The sequence below is a fragment of the Diabrotica virgifera genome, chromosome 1 (genome assembly GCF_917563875.1).
Source record: "Diabrotica virgifera virgifera chromosome 1, PGI_DIABVI_V3a".
In the NCBI taxonomy this organism is placed as follows: Eukaryota; Metazoa; Arthropoda; class Insecta; order Coleoptera; family Chrysomelidae; genus Diabrotica; species Diabrotica virgifera.
Genome location: NC_065443.1, coordinates 133,342,078 through 133,361,757, shown reverse-complemented (window position 1 = coordinate 133,361,757; position 19,680 = coordinate 133,342,078). Strand labels below are relative to the sequence as shown.

Below are 19,680 nucleotides of genomic sequence, written 5' to 3'. Positions count from 1 at the left end.
TTTGCCCTAAAAATAAAAAAAAGTTAAACCACGTTTTTCTAAAATTAAAAGTTGCACCATATTTTTTCTATAACACATCTAGACCTAAAACTCTCCCTAAAACTTTTTTGAACTCTATGGTTTAACATAGACGTAATCAAATAGGTAAATTTTAAATGTTGTCACTTAATTTTTGCGATTTAATTATGCAATTCACGAATCTCCACCTTTAATTTTTAAAAATTCATAAGTTTTACAAAAAAAAAGACTGAACGACTACAGTTACTTTCATAGTCTTCAAAAAGGTAAGAAATATACGCCGTAGAAATTTTAGAAAAAAAAATTAAAATGGGACAGAGTTGTAGCGAGTTAAACGTAAAAATTAGTGACTTCACTTTTTTTTTTTCATTTTTAGGTTAAAATTGTGATTTTGACAATGTTCCGTCACATAAAATTCAAAATAAAACTCTTTTTCATTGTCAGCACCATCGAAAACATAAAATAAGACCAAAATTAGTCATTCACCTCCCATGGTCAGTATATCGAAAATAAGCGCTATTTTGGGGACGTATAACGTCCGTATAACGTCTATATTAAAAGTGGCGCAATTTTTGTTCTATTAAACTATTGTAGCTAAGACTTTCCAGAAAACTTTTTTCTACTCTATATTTTAACATAAACGTAATTACTAAGGTAAATTTTAAATTTTGCCTCTTAACTTTTGCGACTAAACTGGAATTCAAGAATCTGTATCTTGTACTTTAAAAAATTCATAACTTTTACTAGAATAAGACTAAAATCTTAATGTAGATACCGTTGTCTTCAAAAAAGTTAGCAACATATAGTGTATAAACCTTAGATAAAAATATTAAAATCGACCAGAGTTGTAGCGAGTTAAACGCAAAAAAACGTGATTCCACTTTTTTTTTATTTCTATGGTAAAATTGCGATTTTGACAATATTCCCCTACCTAAAATTTAAAATAAATTTCATTTTCGTTTTCAGCACCATCAAAAACATAATCTAAGACCAAAATGAGCCATTCACCACACATGGTCAGTATCTGGAAAAATAACCGTTATATCGGGGATTTTTAATGTCGATAATAAAAGTTGCACTATTTTTTTTTTCTATAAAACATTTTGATCAAAAATTCTCCAGAAAACTTCTTTGTACTCTCTACTTTAACATAAACGTGATTAAAAGGCTAAATTTTAAATTTCGTCATTCAACTTTTGCGATTAAACTTTGCAATGCAAAAATCCGTACCTTTCCCTTTGAAAAATTCATAACCATTATCAGAATAAGAATTAAAGCTTAAAGCAAATACCGTTTTCTTTAGAAATGTTAGAAAAAATATTAAAATTGAACAGAGTTGTAGCGAGGTAAACGCAAAAAACGTGATTTATTTTTTTTATTTTTAGGTTAAAATTGCGATTTTGACAATGTTCCCCCACATAAAATTCTTACCTCATTTTCGTTTTCAGCGCCCTCGAAAATATAAAGTATGAATAAAATTAGCCTTTCGGCCCTCCGTGGTCAATACCTGGTCATTTTAGGTGTATCTCCCGCTCGCCTAAAAAGTATATGTAGCTTTGTACTTTGTACATGCAGCGTTGTACTTTGTCAAGTTGTAACTTTGATATTGTTAGACTTCTGAAAGCGATATAAGTGCACGTAAGGAGAATTGATGGATCGTAGCTTGCATAACTAATAAATTTTAAAACTAAGTATATTGAATATACTAAGTTTATAGTCTAAGAGCTAGTGAACCCTCCGACTAACGGTCGTCCTGTAAGGCTAGAAATTTTTCTAATGATAATTCATAGCACACCAAGGCTAAAAACCATGACCTGGCAGACCTCAGCGGTGCACGTGTATCTACCAGGTGAATCGAAAAGTGCAAATTTAGGGGGTAAAATAAACTTTCTCCTGTAAGGTTTAAATTTAAGTATGTGTTTGACTAAGCCATTTAGAAGAAATGTGTACAATGACAGGCGATTCTGAAGAGCATAAGACCTTGCCAGGCGAGGGGAAAGATTAGGGGTTTTTCCTAAAATTATTCTTTTTGCATCGAACAATTTTTTTTAGGTTTCTTGAACCATTCCAAACAGAAAAGGTCTTTAGTGATTTTTCTCTTAAGTTAATAGTTTTTGTTATATAAGCGATTGAAAATTTTGAAAATTGCGAAATCGGCCATTTTTAACCCTAAATCGGACATTTAACTAAAAATTTCAAAGTTGCCAAGGTAAGTCGATATTCTTTAAACATTGATTGATGAAATCCCAAACAGTTTTTTGCAATACAATAGCGGAAACGCCTTTGTTTTTTAATTGCTAATCAAGCGGGCGCGACACTGTGGTATAAGTGAGGACGTTTGAGTTGACATAAATTCGTTATCTCGAGAATGGGCAAATTTCAGGAGAAATCCTCAGACAGGTCGATTTTTATTTTTATATTAGGACATTTTGGCATATATATATAATACTAGTGACGTCATCCATCTGAGCGTGATGACGTAATCGATGATTTTTTTAAATGAGAGTAGGGGTTGTGTGATAGCTCATTTTAAAGGTTATTTAATTCTCTATTCACTAATATAAACACTAACATAATTATTTATACAGGGTGTACAAAAAATTTTTTTTTATTAAATTAACTTTGATTAAATTTGACAAATAGAATAAAAATTTTTTTTGTACACCCTGTATAAAAAATAATGTTAATGTTTATATTACTGAATAGAGAATTAAATAACCTTTCAAATGATCTATCACACAACCCCTACTCTTATTTAAAAAAATCATCGATTACGTCATCACGCCCAGATGGATGACGTCACTAGTATTATATATATGCCAAAAAGTACTAATTCAAAAATAAAAATCGACCTGTCTGAGGATTTCTCTTGAAATTTGCCCATTCTCGAGATAATGAATTTATGCAAACTCAAACGTCCTCACTTATACTACAGTGACGCGCCCGCTTGATTAGCAATTACAAAACCAAAGGGGTTTTCGATATTTTATTGCAAATAACTCTTCGGGATTTCATCAATCAATGTTTAAAGAATATCTACGTACCTTGGCAACATTGAAATTTTTAGATAAATGTCCGATTTAGGGTTAAAAATGGCCGATTTCGCAATTTTCAAAATTTTCAATCGCTTATATAACAAAAACTATTAACTTAAGAGAAAAATCACTAAAGACCTTTTGTATTTGGAATGATTCAAAAAACCTAAAAAAAAATTTGTTCGATGCAATAAGAATAATTTTAGGAAACACCCCTAATCTTTCCCCTCGCCTGGCAAGGTCTTATGCTCTTCAGAATCGCCTGTCATTGTACACATTTCTTCTAAATGACTTACTTAAACACATACTTAAATTTAAACCTTACAGGAGAAAGTTTATTTTACCCAACAAAATTTGCACTTTTCGATTCACCTGGTAGATACACGTGCACCGCTGAGGCCTGCCAGGTCATAGTTTTTAGCCTTGGTGTGCTATGAATTATCACTAGAAAAATTTCTAGCCTTACAGGACGACCGTTAGTCGGAGGGTTCACTAGCTCTTAGACTATTACGTATGTATATGGATGTTTCGAGAAAGTCTAGAATTGATATTTTCATTCCTTTTAACCACGTTGCTGAACCGTTAGAGATTTTGAAGTTTCGAAACTACTCAAATAAAATGTTTGCTTTTTTTTTAAAATAGTGCTTTGACAGATACTGTAGAATAAGTTTTTAGTAAGAAACTGCGACCGCTGTAGTCACTATTAGTCTTCCAGGCATATATTCTACAGTATATGCCTATAATCTGTTTTTAAACCAAGAGGAGTAATTTAAACTTCCCGCGCCGTAAAGCTTGTTTGTAATTGGTCCAACCTCAGCCAAGTTTACTCCACTATTATCAAATTTTGACACTAATGACATTTATTAAATGACACTATTGGTATTTCATAAGTTAATTAAGTTATAAGCGATTTTTTGTATTCTATGCGTTATGCCTTTAATGATTAGATCTTAAGTCTGTTTTTAAATCAAAAACAGTTGTTTTTAGAACTCTTTAGTGACGTATTATTATAATATAATATTAATGGATTACCGTCAAAAGCCGATATGATCAATAAAAAAATAAAGTTTACCTATTTGGCGATATTTCTAGCGACTTTCTTGGGTATGAATCTGTCTTTTTAGTTTACTCCTCTTGGTTTAAAAACAAAGCTTAGTACATCAAGACAGTAAATACTATTTAAAAAAAGTGAAACATTCTTAATTAACGAAGATATAAAATTCATGTTTCATTGTTCGCAAAAAACAGTTACATACTTATTTCTTATTTTTTCTTATTTGTACTTAACTTGCTGGGACCAAAAATAGTCCGATTGAACCTAACTTATCTTAGTACAAATGTGCACATAAAAAAGTTACAGCCATTTGAAGTTACAAAATGAAAATCGATTGTTTCCAATATATCAAAAACTATTGGAAATTTTTATTGAAGATGAACATGTGGCATTCTTATGGTAGTAGTATCTTAAGAAAAAATTATAGTGAAATTTAGACACCCCATAAAAATTTTATGGGGGTTTTGTTCCCTTAAACCTCCCCAAACTTTTGTGTACGTTCCAATTTAATTATTATTGTAGTACCATTAGATAAACATAATGTTTTAAAAAAATTTTTGCCTCTTAGTAGTTTTTCGAAAAGTCAGTTTTTATCGAGATATTTTGCATATTTTCCAAATCCACCACATATTTGTATATGGCCATATACAAATAAGTACGATTATGGAGACTTGATAATCATAGGAAAATTTATTTATGATTTACATTTTTAGGTATATTTTGAACCATATTAACAAAGAAGCCACCTCTTGATAAAAGGTTTAAAAACACTGTGTTTAACTAATGGTATCGCAGTAATAGTTTAATTGGAACGTACACAACCATTTGGGGGGTTTAAAGGAACAAAACCCCCATAAAATCTTTATGTAAACATATTAGAAAAGAAGCCGCAACTCAATAAAAACTGCCTTGTCGAAAAAATACTAAGAGCCAAAAAAGTTTTAAAAATATTGAATTTAACTAGTGGTATCACAATAATAATTTAATTGGAACGTACACAAAAGTTTGGGGGGTTAAGGGAACAAAATCCCCATAAAATTTTTATGGGGTGCATAAATTTCACTATAATTTTTCTTTAAGATCTTCCTACCATAAAAATGCCACATGTCCATTTTCAATAAAAAATCTCTAATAGTTTTCGATCTATTCCAAACAATCAATTTTCATTTTGTAACTTCAAAGGGCTGTAACTTTTTTTTATGTGCATATTTGTACTAAGGTAAATTAGGTTCATTCGAACTATTTTTGGTCCCAGAATATGTGATTTGATTTATGACCTGTATTTTTGTTACACCCTGTATAATTACATATGTATTGTTTATTGAATTATTGTTTGAAATTTTGATTTCCACTCCGAAAATCGTCCTCAGAAAATAGAAAAAATTAAGTCTGTTAAGAATCACAATAAAGATGCACTAAAAAATAAACAAACCAAGACAAGTTGAATCACAAGTGACAAGTGAAAACAAGTTGAAGTTAAGCTGTTGTCTGGTCTGCCTCTTTTTCTTTTCCCCTCTGGTTGGTATTCAAATGTTTGTCTTGCTATGCTGTTTTGGTCTTTCCTCAAAGTGTGGCCGATCCATTTCCATTTTCTTCCTTGACTGTGCATTGTTTATTTCTAGTGCATCTTTATTGTGATTTTAGTATAGTATTGGCTGGACGATAATCGCGGATTTGACTAGTGTGTAAAAATCGTCTTTTCACCAGTGTGCCAAAATTGTGGACTACTGTACATATAGAGCAGAAAGCTCGTGATAATTATTAAGGAAAAAAACAGAAGGTCAAATCTAAGTCAACAAAACCCTAGCAGAAAAAGTGATGAACTACAGCTACCTCGAAATCACAACGAAAAAATTAACCATCAACCAGCATATCAGAGTGCTCATCGGAAAAGCTAGATCCACTTTCAACCGAATGAGGGCCTCTTTTATGAGCCACAACATCGCTCTTGGTATGAAAGTAAGAATGCGACGATGTTATGTCTTTTCTGTCCTCTTTTACGTTGTTCAATCGTAAATCTTAAACGAAGATATATACAGAACATTGGAAGCATTTGAGATTGCTATATCGTGAAATACCTAAGATGTCGTGGACTGACGAGTCGTAAATGAGGAAGCCCTCAGAAAAATGAGGAATAACGGAGACCAGCACCAAACCTCGAAAGCTACAACATTTAGTAAAGGAAATGAAAATGTAGTATGTCAAAGTGTGTAAAAAATTTATTTCTTTAGCTGAGCTCTTTCGACATAAACGTCATCATCGGAGTTAATGCTAAAAAATAAAAAAAGAGATCTTGTAAGAAAAAGAAGTACAAAACTCTTTTTTTACTTACGTCAAATAGTAAAAAAGTACCGCCAAATTGAGGTGTAATCATGTGCATCTTATGAATATAAATGTGATCATATTTATATTCATAAGATCATATTCATATTCATAAGATAAATATGATCATATTTATATTCATAAGATGCACATGATGACACCTCAATGTGGCGGTACTTTTTTACTATTTGACGTAAGTAAAAAAGAGTTTTGTACTTCTTTTTCTTACAAGATCTCTTTTTTCATTTTAGCATTAGCTCCGATGATGACGTTTATATCGAAAGCGCTCAGCTAAAGGAATACATTATTTACACATTTTGACATACTGTATTTTCATTTCCTTTATTCATTAAAGTGTGTACAAACTTATCAGTCTTTCAACTATTTTTACAATATTTAGGACACATAATGAGAATTGAATCTAGATATGCCCTGCTACAAGAAATCATGAACCGTTTGTATATCGATTGATTATCTTCGGCATCGATATATCCTTTCAATAGTATCGATATAGATAATATTGATACCGATTCGAATGGAGTATCCCAAACTAAATTTCAATGTAAAAGTAACATTGTGACATAATGGGTATTGGCCAGGAATTGATGAAAAAAACACCGGTTTTTGGAATAACCGTTTTTTTTTTGGCCGGTTTTAACCACCAGGTTCAACCGTAAGTAAAAAAGCCGGTATAACCGAAAACTAGTGTTTTGTCAACAACCGCCATCCCTAGTTTGTTCCCAGCAGTATCTTGAAAATGCATAAAAGAATGTTTTTAATGCGTCTTTTTATGTAATAAGAATGTATATTTTATTGTTTAGCAAACCTACCTAATAACGATTTTTTTAATGACTATAGAGCAAAAGAAATTAAGTCATTTTACAGGGCATTTAATAAAGCCAACGGAATATTACGCACGCCGTTTAATCCGACAAAATTATAAGTGATGCAGATATGATATTATATTATGTTGGTATAGTAATTCAAGAACGAGAAAGAGCTCTCAAATAAGATATAGTGACGGTATTAAGAACATGTTGGTAAAAGATTAATGGCAACAACGCTTGTTGGAGACAAGGAAATGCCTCTTAACATAATTGGATGGAATGTTGTAGGGTAGAAAAATAAAAATATCCTTGCAATAAATCACTAGACATTATGCAAAGATTTTACAACACATCTGCTTCATTGTTAAAAATATTCTACTCTGTTGATTCTTGTATTTGCGCTTGTGTTAATAAATTGATTTATCAAATTTTGTACACTTTTACAAAGGCTCTTCGAATGTAATTACCTATGCTGTCAGCCGAAATGTACCGAAATGATTGATTGCGTGGACATTATAATTATTACACAATATTCAAATTTGCAAATTGTACTTTTCGGTTACACCGGAATATATTTATTAATTAAAAAAAAATATAGCATGCAACAAAATTATACAGTATGGTGCAAATGAAAGAAATAAATTCATTATTTGGTAAGCCGGCGACTTTAGGGAAAATCCTGAAACAGGTCAATTTGTATTTTTAGATTATGATTTTTTGACATATTATATATCAGGCTTGTGACGTCATCCATCTGGGCGTGTTGATGTAATCGATGATTTTTTTTTAATGAGAATAGGGGTCGGGTGCTGGCTCATTTAAATAGTTCAGAGAAATAAGGAAAAAAAATATCGTGTTGGTGACACATCCCCCTCCAGGCTGAAACCAAATTTTTCAAGTAATATGGTCATCTATAATAATAACCTATATGTTTCCTGCAGCCGATTTTGATGATATACATAGTTATAAACAAATGAAGATCAAAAAACGGTAAATTTTCGTTTTTTTCGTCTCTTACTAAAAAATTGGGCATTTTAAACAAATTTGAGAGTAATAAACTCATAAACCGTATAAAAAACTTCAATATGGCGTTCGCTGAATATGTCTATCCTTATTGGTTACTTAGAAAATTGCCAAATAAATCATAAATTTTGAGTTTTTATAAATATTCATAACTTATGTAAAAATTAACTTAGAACCTTCTTATTACATGGAATGCTGAGACTTATGGTGCTTAAATTACACCCTAAATTCCAAAGCAATTGGTCAAATAGTTTAAAAGTTATTTAATTTGTTTATCCAAAATTAATTTTTTTTGCAACACTGTAAGTCAGAAAATGATGAAGTTACAGTAATATTTTGGATAGTTTATGAAAGAAGAAAATTTACAGTATTAATTGAATTTAAAAAAAATGACAAAAAATAATTATAGATATTGCAAAATAATTTTGCAAAAACATGTGAATTAAAAAAAATGGGGGGGGCTAACTTTGTCCCTAAATGTCCTAGAACAGTTGTTTTTCTTTCTAAATGTGTATAAAAATTCAGTCTTTCTAAATATGAAAAAATAATTTTTCTACGGGTAACGGTTAAAAAGTTATTCTAATTGTTTATAAGTAAGCAAAAAATGGACATGTTTTTGCAAAATAATTTTACACTGTTTAAAATAATTTTTTGTCATTTATTTTTAATTAAGGTAATAGTATAAATGTTCTTCTTTCATAAACTGTCCGAAGTATTATTGTAACCTCATAATTTTCTGACTTACAGTGTTGCAAAAAAAATGAATTTGGGAAAAATAAATTAAATAACTTTTAAACTATTTGACCAATTGCTTTGAAATTTAAAATATAATTTAAGTACAAGAAGTCTCGGATTCCGCGTAATAAGAAGATTCTAAGTTAATTTTTACCTAAGTTACGAATATTTATAAAAACTCAATATTTATGATTTATTTTGCAATTTTCTAAGCAACCAATAAGGTTGGACATATTCAGCTAATGCCATATTGAAGTTTTTTATACGATTTATGAGTTTCTTACTCTCAAATTTGTTTAAAGTGCTTAACTTTTTGGTAATAGACGAAAAAAGCGATAATTTACCGTTTTTCGATCTTCATTTGTTTATAACTATGTATATCATCAAAATCGGCTGCAGGAAACATATAGGTTAATAATATAGATGTCCATACTACTCAAAAAATTTGGTTTCGGTTTGGAGGGGGATGTGTCACGAGAAAACCTTATTTCTCTGGACTAAAAAGCTTATTTACTATTTGATATAAATTAATTTGCACAAAAAGAAGAATGTATGTAATTTATTTAATTCAAAATAAATTTTATTGCTGTACGAAAACTGAAAAACTAAAACCTAAACTAAACTTGTTTTAAATTTTTGTTGCACGTTGTGAAATAGTCGTACATCATTTAAATTGGAAAATTGGAAACCTCGGACATACCGTCGTACTAGAACAATACTAAGACAACTTAAAAAATATAGTTTCGAGTAAATTAATTGAGTTTTAAATTTCCTCCATAGAAAGTATGAAATAAAAATACTTTATATCAGTTTATTGCATTGTTTCTTAAATGTTATGATGTCCTATTTGTTCTTGAGTGTGTTTAGAGTTCAACTGAAAATTTAAATAGTGAGAATAAACTGAGTTTCTGTAACATGTCCTCCTCTTACACTTTAAAAATTTGTGATATATACAATTTATCTTTGCGAAGTGTTGAAGTTGTCCTAGTATTGTATTTATTTTTTGTAATACTCTTAAAAAATATCTTTATTTTTCTTCAGCTTATCCTAGTATTTCGCCAATTCTATTTTTCAACAATTAATTTTATTACTATTATTAGCATTTAAAAATATCCCACTGTTACGCTATTTTTTGACGCACTTGTTTCATTGATTTTTCAAGTTATCTTTACACAATTATTTGCAAAACAATACAGTAGGTATTGTATTTTTTTATTTTTAACTGAAACTTCAAGAAATAGCAAACGTAATATTATTACATAAATTTATAAAATGAAATCAAATATTACCAACTGGTTAAATCATTTATACTAAAACTCCACTCAATAAACAATAATAAATTGAAAAGAACTTCCACGAACATTTTTTAATCGCTAACTTCTTGATCTTGTCTTTGACCTTTCTTGTACGATTTTAGATTTTTAAAAAAATCGTGATGTTCAGCAGGGATATGTCGGATTAAACTTAAAAGATCTTCTTTTTTCTTAAAAGGAATTTTAGGGTGTTCCATATAAGCTGGAGCAATATTGTCAACTTCATTCATTCGAACGTTAACTTGTTTAAATGAATCGGTACCAAAGGTTTCCTTGTAGAAAATAATATTTGGGCTTTCTTTGGTCACTCGCAGTACCTTCATATTGCTCCAGAGTATTTTCTCTCCAATTGAATTTTTAGAAAAACTTGCAAAATTCATGCTAAACATTTTCGAATACATTTTACTAAACAGAAGATACGTGTTTTCCGAACGAATTTAAGAAACCACTTCTAGCATCCGCACTCTATTGCAGTCGGAGAGCAACTTGAACTGACCAGTGAAAGTGAACAACTTTACTGTAACCAAAGAATACTCCATCCAACAAGAAGCGAAAGCATCGACTATTTCAGGATCCAAATTTCTTTGCGCATGTACGATCCGCCATATTTCATGTATTATTTCTTATTTCTCAACCTAACCCCTAACAACTGTTTGTTGAACCTAACAAATAATGTGAATGTATTTGTATAATTATTATTGTGTTGTTTAATCTTTTCTTATTGTAGAAAAAAGGATAATACTATTAAATATATCTATTGTTAAAATAAACTCTCATTGTGATCGCTCCACGCAAAGGTGGATTCCCACCCCCTCATCTATGGGTGGATTTTCTTGTGTGGTTCGTAGTTCGTACTGGGATGCCCCACTAGATCGTGAACAAATAATTCTTTTCAGTACCGAGAAATCGTAGCAGGTAAACGATCGTAGCGCAATGAGAGAAGTTCCTTTTAAACATTATGTGATTAATTTTCAAATATTTATGTGATTTCATATATCTACGTAACGTACCTATCTATTAAAATTATTTATTCCCTGATTTTTAATAAAGAATAAAAACAATTTAAACATAGTTACTTTATTAGTTTTTTTTTATTAGAAAAAGAAGTCGCATCCACCAAAAGGTTATTAGCGACGGAACAAAATATAAATAACAAAAGTAAACAACTACAGGTTGTACAGAATGTTTATGGATTTTAGATAATTAAATATATTGTCGCAGGAATAGTTTTGACCTAGAGCCTGTGGTAGAGCGTTTGGGATCTTGTAGCGCTGTCTTTCTTGGTCATATTTACTACAAAACTATTAAAAAGTGTTCGACTGTTAATCGGACGTTACACTGATCGCATATAGGTGGATTACTCTTTGTGAAAAGGTAAGAGTGCGTTAACCTGGTATGTCCTAGACGTAACCCGCAACCGCAATTTGTTCTCGTCTATTGCGCGACGATGGAAACCACTGAGACACATTATTTTTATTTTATTTAACTTAGAATTAGATTGAGACCACTCATTTCGCCACAAACACAACACTTTATTTTTAAAATAAGCTTTTAAGTCACTGGAAACACACTTGTCTATCGGCTCCGAAAAACCACTTAAAATTGCCTCTCGTGCAGTCCTGTCAGCTTCTTCATTTCCTGTTATTCCGACGTGTGAGGGAACCCATACAAATTGAACGCTTCTTCCATGTTCATGAGCTTGGGAAAGCTGGTATTTTAGCAACTTTTCAAAAGGATGTTTCGGATTGCGGAAACAAGTGAAATGTTTTGAATTGTACAACTGATTGGTCTTTAAGTTTGTCTCCTGTAGACAAATAATATCTGGAGAATATTCAGATAAAAGAAGCTGTAGCATAGGGAGACGATGGAAAAAGCCGTCAATGTTCCATTGAAGTATCGAGTTGAATGTTGTTAACAGATTCGGAGTTAGATGATACTGAGCAATTATCTACAGAAGAGTCACTGTCTAATTCAGAAATCTCTTTCCCTAAATGGTTAAGAAGTTTCTTTTGAAGTTTTGTAAACTTAGTTTTTGTAGATCTATCATTTGCATATTGATAGCTGCTTTGTAAAAGATAGAGTAAACCAGGCATATCAGTTGTAAATTCTTTAACGACGCTAATAGTGTCGGGGGAGCCTTGGACATTATCAATCAGTAAGGACAATTGGTGGTAATTTAAAACGAATGGCGGGGTATGATTATCAATAAAATTTTCAAGAGTTTCCCGTGTAGATGGGACTTTAGATGAGCGCGGTTTTTTTGGTTTAGAAGATTTGGATTTTGCAAACAGATTTTGTGATGAAATTGCTGAGTCTGAAGGAGGAGTATCGATCTCACCAATACTGCGTTTTATGGAAGAACTTGCGTTTTCGCAAGTGCTATTAGAGTTTTCACTTAGCTTTTGTGGCTTTATTACCTTTGGAAGTACTGGAGCAGACTCATTGGTAATGACGGAAGTCGAGCTTGAAGTTTTGATTGTAAGATTGGTTGAAATGGTTGTTTCGGAAAATTGTGGTGATGTATCAATTTTATTGGAGTTTTCTGCAGTTGTATCTAATGGAAGAGGTGCTGATAGATTGGAGGATATTGCTTTAGGAGTTTGTGAAAACGGTATTGCCGCTGAATGTGGATGACTGAAAGTGTTGCTATGAGTAGGAGTATTAGTAATTTCTTGGTCATGGAGATTTGTAGGTGTAGGTGATATTCTCGGATTTGATAATGCATAACTTGATGACTGCTGAGTGTTTGGTAACTTGTGTAATATACTTGTTGGATCTGTTTGATTTGGTACTTCATTGTTTGAATCAATATGAGTTGATTCCGTTACTGAACTGTTATTGCATTGGGATGATATGTGTCCTATATTTTTGCAAATAAAGCAGGTGAGTGTACCTTGTGACAAAAATATGCGGTAAGGTGTTTGGTCGAAATTTATTAGAATAGAATCTGGAATTGGTGATGTTATAGGGCTTACATAAACTTGCCTCCGAAAGCTCAATATGTGACTATATTCGGGAAGAGTTGAGCTAATTTTCAGAAATGTTATTGGGGAAATAAGCTTAAACCAATATCCTGTAATTCTTCAACTAATACTTGATGAGGAATTGACGGGCAGACACCAGACAAGACTAGTCTTTCTGCTGGAGAGACAAGTCTCCGTGCTGTTACAATTTCGCCGAGTACTTCTATAGAGCCATGTTGTTGCATGAAATTATCTACTACGGTTTTGTTTGCCAAATACATGCAGATTCTATTATGAGGTAATCTAGATGCAAAAATAATATTTTTTGGGTTGATTATTGTGCCCAACGGAATTAAATAATTCTGCAGCTTAGCATTATCGATACAACTAAATACAATTGCTTGGGTCTTACTCGGAAAAGAGTTTGAAGCGGCTGATGCATAACTGTTTGTGATATTCGAACGTTGATTTACTGGACTGGTTAGATCGGAAGGTGTGTTTACATTGTGTGAAGTCATTTTAGCTGCGGTGGCGAAAGCTTCAGTCCGGCTCTGGTAAGTGACAAACCAACCGCATGCTAGCTAACCTCACAAAATAATTGAACGGTGGTGTATATTTATTATTTGACGTTTTCTTTTCACAATAATAAAGTAATAATTACGTATAGATGACTTACGTAGTAGTATCTAGTAGATAAACACTTTAATTTTAAAAAACTATTTAATAATACCACTTGTTTTTAGTAAAAACTAGGAGTACAATATCAGTACAACTTCACCATTCCTTGCCAGGGCCGGTCCCGCTACTTTATTAGTGTTTTATGTAATTTGCAATAGTATTATTTTATTTCCAGTTAACAAATATTTGCTTAATTTTGTTCAGATTATTTAGTATTTGTCTTAGCACCCTATTCAAAATAAGTTTTCGTCATCGTAATACATTTGAAATCTAACAAACTTTAGTGTATACGGTTCTAGAAATAAAAGTCATTTTGAATTTATGCAAGGTAGGTCCACAACATCAATTTTTATTTTATGGCAGCTGAGGGAAACACTTACGAGTGGAAGAGAAAGACTTGCACATAGTGTTTATTAATCTTGGGAAGGCATATAGCAAAGTTACCAGAAACCTATTGGTATGAAGTAGGAACGGAGTGTCAGCTGCATATGTGAGAGTGGCATAAGATATGTGTCAGACGGTAACAATTAGAGAGCAGCTAATGCAGCTGAAACTGGAAAATTTTGTGTGAAAGCAGAGCTTGATTAGGGTTAGGTTAAGTTCCGTATTAAACCCGCAGTTATTAATAACTAGAACTAGCGAATAACTAAAAAAGATAATGTTAGGAATCAGTATATACGATAAAATTAGGTGTGGATCCTATTCGAAACAAAATAAGAAACAGGTTAAGGTGGCTAGATGCTAGATCTGATATCTTCTTTGTTTCATATAGGCAGTACTGCCTGTTTTTCTTCAACGGTGCATTTCATTCTGTCCCTAAATTGTCATTACAGCTTTTCCTTGGGCGTCCTATACTTCTTCTGCCTAACAGTGACCTGTCCCTGGCTATTCTTACTATCCTTGATTAAAACATCCTGCTTATATGTTGAGTCCACTCTTCTTTTCTGTTCTTTACTCAGGTATTTATATTGTCTACCCCACATATATGCTTCTGATTTCCTCACTTCTTACCCTGTACTGTAGTCTTTTTCCAGCAATCCTTCTTAAGATCTTCATTTCGTTGGTCTCCAGATGTCTGTGTGTTTTGCTTGTATCTGGTCTTGTTTCGGCCGTATAAGTCATAACGGCCTAATAACTGACTTATTGGGGCATTTGTTTGTACTGTTACGTGTTTGTTTTTCCAAATTGTGTCATTTAAGCATCGAGCCGTTCTATTATCTTTAATGATTTGTTCTTTTACCTCTTCTTCGATATTGTTGTCAGCTGATAGATTAATTCCCAGGGATTAGATGCTAGATGTGATGGAATAATTGTTATATATCAAGGCAAGTTGAATTTGGTACAGTGCAACCAGAGTTTCCAGAAACCTCAGATGCACAGAAAGAAATCGAAGGTGAATAAAGTCATTGTAGCCTCAGCCGCAGAGTTTCCTCGTGCAGCGAGAATATGGTGGTGTTGGAGGTCAATAGACATTCAAAGAAATTTCTCAAAAGGAAGCAAAAAGTTATCAACATAAGACAAAGTTCATAGAAAATTTGAAGGTATAATTCTGTACTAAGTTAAAAGGTCTTGGGTCAAAAATATCTATTTTGACAAGTTTTTTAGTACGAAAAAATTTAATAGAAATCGATAGAAATTTTAATCTCTATTTTGAAATTAACTATTAAATTCAACTAAGTATTAAAAATCCATCACGTTTATATAAGTTTACAAAACTTAATCAAAATCGATATTTTTAACTTAAAACCTTTTTACTTATCAGTACAAAATTGATATATGGGTTATATTAAATTATACAGAAAAAAATACAATTCATATTATATAGATCAACTTAAAAACACTATAGTTTTAATTATTACTTTGTTTCTCAGTGTAACTCAAATTTCCTACTGTCTTGAACGAAGTCCTCATTACTTTTCTCAGTGTAGTGTGAAGTATTACCCCTACCATTCTCTGACGGATATTTCTGTCCCCTGAATATCAAAGGAGCCGACAGGTACTTTCGCTTCTTGTTGGATGGAGTATTCTTTGCTGTAACTGACCGTCTCATCCACGAATTCGTAGGTGAGCGTGGAGATATACTCGGACATTTACTCAAATGATCCTTATTTTTGAAGCTTAGTTAGGGAAATACAGAGACAACTTAAAAAAAAAAACAGGTTAATTTAAAATTGTCTTTGCCACACTCGGTGAAATAGTCGGACAAGTTTGCTAGTAAAATACTAAGATAACTTAAAAACACAGATATGTTAAAAAAATCATAATGCAGATGTGGGGATAGACTAAGACATATGGGAATATCCGTGTGTTTCACCACAACTATAATTAGAAAAGGCAAATATTAATCGGATAATGAAAAGGTATTTTAAAATATCTTCCTTTTAACCCAGGTATTTCCAACAAATCAATTAGTGCAATATTAGGATATTGCTCATAAACACCACAAAGCAGCCGATTGAACAAATCTTAGTATCTCTCCAGATAGCTTATGAAATTTTACATCAGATAGAGCAGATAACCCAAAAGTCAAACATTTGAAGATATCCTAGTATTGTTCTAGTGCGACGATATGCTGTTATAATTTAATGTAAATGTCGCAATAACGACAGCAAAATATGATTTAGCAAAATTGATTATTTTGGTGAATAGCAACCACTATTTAATTATAATCCAGTATTATAAAAAAAGTTATCAAATATTCCGTACTAGTATAATATAAGGAAAAGGTTAGTAGAACTATATAGTATTGTACCCTCCAGCAGTAACTTGCGGTCCACAGTTCCCACTATGAAGTGAATACAATGCATGTAACTACATGTACCAAATAAAGGTCCTTCGCTGCCCCATGACGGCACAATTTTATACGAAGTTTCTTAGTGTTAATATTTAACCAAGTATTATGGTCTCACACCGTACGCCACTAAAATTAGCTACCTACCCTCTCTACCCTAGCTTAAACTAATTATCTTTTATTTTTCAAGAAAAATTACACCTCGCACTGTATTAAGAGCTACGCCTTGAAAAAAATTCCTAAGTAGAATTATAATGATTCCACGCTTTAGCGATTGGAAATGTTTTGGTATCAATACAGTCTAATATCTAACTAGCTTCTTCGCGGTAAAAAACATTTTTATTTATTTGGATAATGGCAGAGGTCAGAAGTGAAGCGTAAAATGCTTTTATTATTTTTTCTACGAGCGTGCAAAAATGTCTACATTCGCGGACGCATTTTAGTTTAGAAAGTTTCACTTTTTCGCACGCGTGTTACTTTTTCGCACGCGTGTTACTTTTCCGCACGCGGTTCTTACTTTTCCGCACGCGTGTTAATTTAGATATGTTAATATGGCCTTAAAGTAATTATAATACACGCAATAAACTAATATATAGATATTATATACTAATTTATTTCAATTATATCTTAATGTGTTCCTGTTTTAATGAAATTAACGCGACAATTCGATGAAATAAAATTATTTTGACATAATATTCGAAAGTCAAATCGGTAGACAATAACAGTCGTTTTGAATCATCGTCATGGAAACCAAGATCGTCGTCATGCTAACTAATTATATTGAAAGTTTGGTTTTGACAACCTTGTCAAAGAATTAATTTGTGTATGTATTTTCATATTAATTAAATTAATTGATTAAGATTTGGTAATTTTTTAAAGACTCGTAGAAAAAATATTGTTCCTAACTCTTGCAGAAAGTCTCTTTTCCGCACTCGACTGCTTGTTGAACTCCCTCTTCGCGTCGTTCAGCAAACTGCAGTCGCGTGCGGAAAAGAATGACTTTCTGCACTTGTTAGGAGAATAACTATTTTAGTATGAATATTAGCAGCTTGAGACGTATTAGCGATAAAGATAAATTAATCTGTTTTCCATGTCAATTTTTTTCCAGATCTCAGTGTTTATTTATCTAAGAAATGGCTAAGTATTATCGGTATCTTAACACAGAGTGGCGTATTGGTTTTTTGATTCGTTGAATATTTGTCATAGATAAAAAAAGGGTTGACTATTTGATGGAATTGGTTGAGAAGAAAAAAAAGGAAAGAGAATGTTTATTGGGAGAAAATCAGCTTTCGAAAGAAGAACTCGAAAAAATGATTGGCACTTAAGGATTGAGCCGTCTATATGTATATCCTCCAGAGCAGAATGTAGTGAAGTAAAGTGTTTTAGCGCCTTGTGCATTGCGGATTCCCGGTTAAGAACTTTTATTTTTTTTTTTTTTTTTTTTTTTTTTATTTATTTATTATTTATACATATGACCTGGCCTCTAGTGACTAATCCAGGTCGTTTTTTCCTGATGGGATTACAGATATTTTTTTTTATATTTTTACATTTTTTACTCAACTATTAAATCTATTTTTACAATAACAATTTGCCATAATCTCTTAATTACGTATAACAAACAAATTTAAATAAACAATTTAAAATATTTTTGGTACTATCAACTCCCTTCTAAGTTATAAAGACAGTCCCTCTATTTTCAGAAGAGAGTTGGTAGTTTTTTTTTTTTTTTTTATTTTTTTTTTATTTTTATTAATTATGTATTGAATTATTATTTTTATTTATTTATTTTATATTGAATTATTATTATTATAATTGTAAATATCTATTTTTGAATTTATATTTTATTTTATTTATTTTAACTTTATCTTACTCAACTTCATCAGGGTTGGATTATTGGTTGTCTTCTTCTATTATTATAGATTTCTTGTTGTTTTTTTGATATTATTTGTGCGAGATTGTTTAATATTTCAAAATATTCTTCATTTTGTAATATATCTCTTATTTCAATTCTTTCTAATCTTCTTCTCATTTCTCTGTGTTCTTCATTTTCTATAGAATTTTCACAATGTAACACTATATGTTCTGGTGTACCTAGTTCTCCACATTCACAATATGCATCATCTTTTAAGTTAAATCTTTCCAAATATGTTGGGTACGGTCCATGTCCTGTTAAAAAGTGTATTAAACCTTGTTTTGGATTAAAATAATTTGGAATGTTTTCTAATATTGGTATAAAATTGTATAAACGTCTAGATTTTGTTGAATTTTCCCATTCATTTTGTCTTTTTCTATTTATTATTTCTTTTAATTCTCTTTTATTTCTTATATCTAATCCTATTATTTGTATTATTTTTTCATGTTTTTCGTTTTTTAGCCAATAATTACATGCTCTTTTTTGTGTTTCTAAATGCATTGGCATTACTCCAGTTAAAACTGTGAGTGCCTGTGTTGCAGTTGTTCCAAATGCTCCCGTCATTCTTACAAGAAATCCTCTCTGAGCTCTATTTAATTTTTCTGCGTTTTTTTTATTTATTAATCTATGTGCCCATACACTTGAACCGTACCCTACAATTGATGCAAGTATTGTACTTAGGTATATTCTCATCTGTCGGAACGAAATTCTATATTCCTTCTGTGCTAGACTAGCAATGCTATGCATGATCTTTGTTGCCTTTTCACAGACACAATTCATGTGTTTTGTAAATAATTTTTGTTCGTCTATTATAATACCTAAATATCTTGTTTCCATTTTTCTTTTTATTGTTTTCCCTCTAATTTTTATAATTGGATCTCTTTCTAAATTTCCTTTTATTAAACTATATGTTGTTTTTGAATCTGATATTGTTAATTTTACTTTATTCATCCAATCATTTACTCTTATTAATACTTCATTTGATTTATTTTCTAATTCTCTTCTTGAG

The 19,680-nt window shown here is 31.4% G+C and overlaps 1 protein-coding gene across 1 annotated transcript in view; it reads right to left on the bottom strand.

The window, feature by feature from the left end:
- Positions 1-19,680, bottom strand: part of LOC114336587 (leucine-rich repeat and immunoglobulin-like domain-containing nogo receptor-interacting protein 2) — a 468,419-nt gene that overhangs the window by 109,714 nt on the left and 339,025 nt on the right. The window lies entirely within an intron of this gene.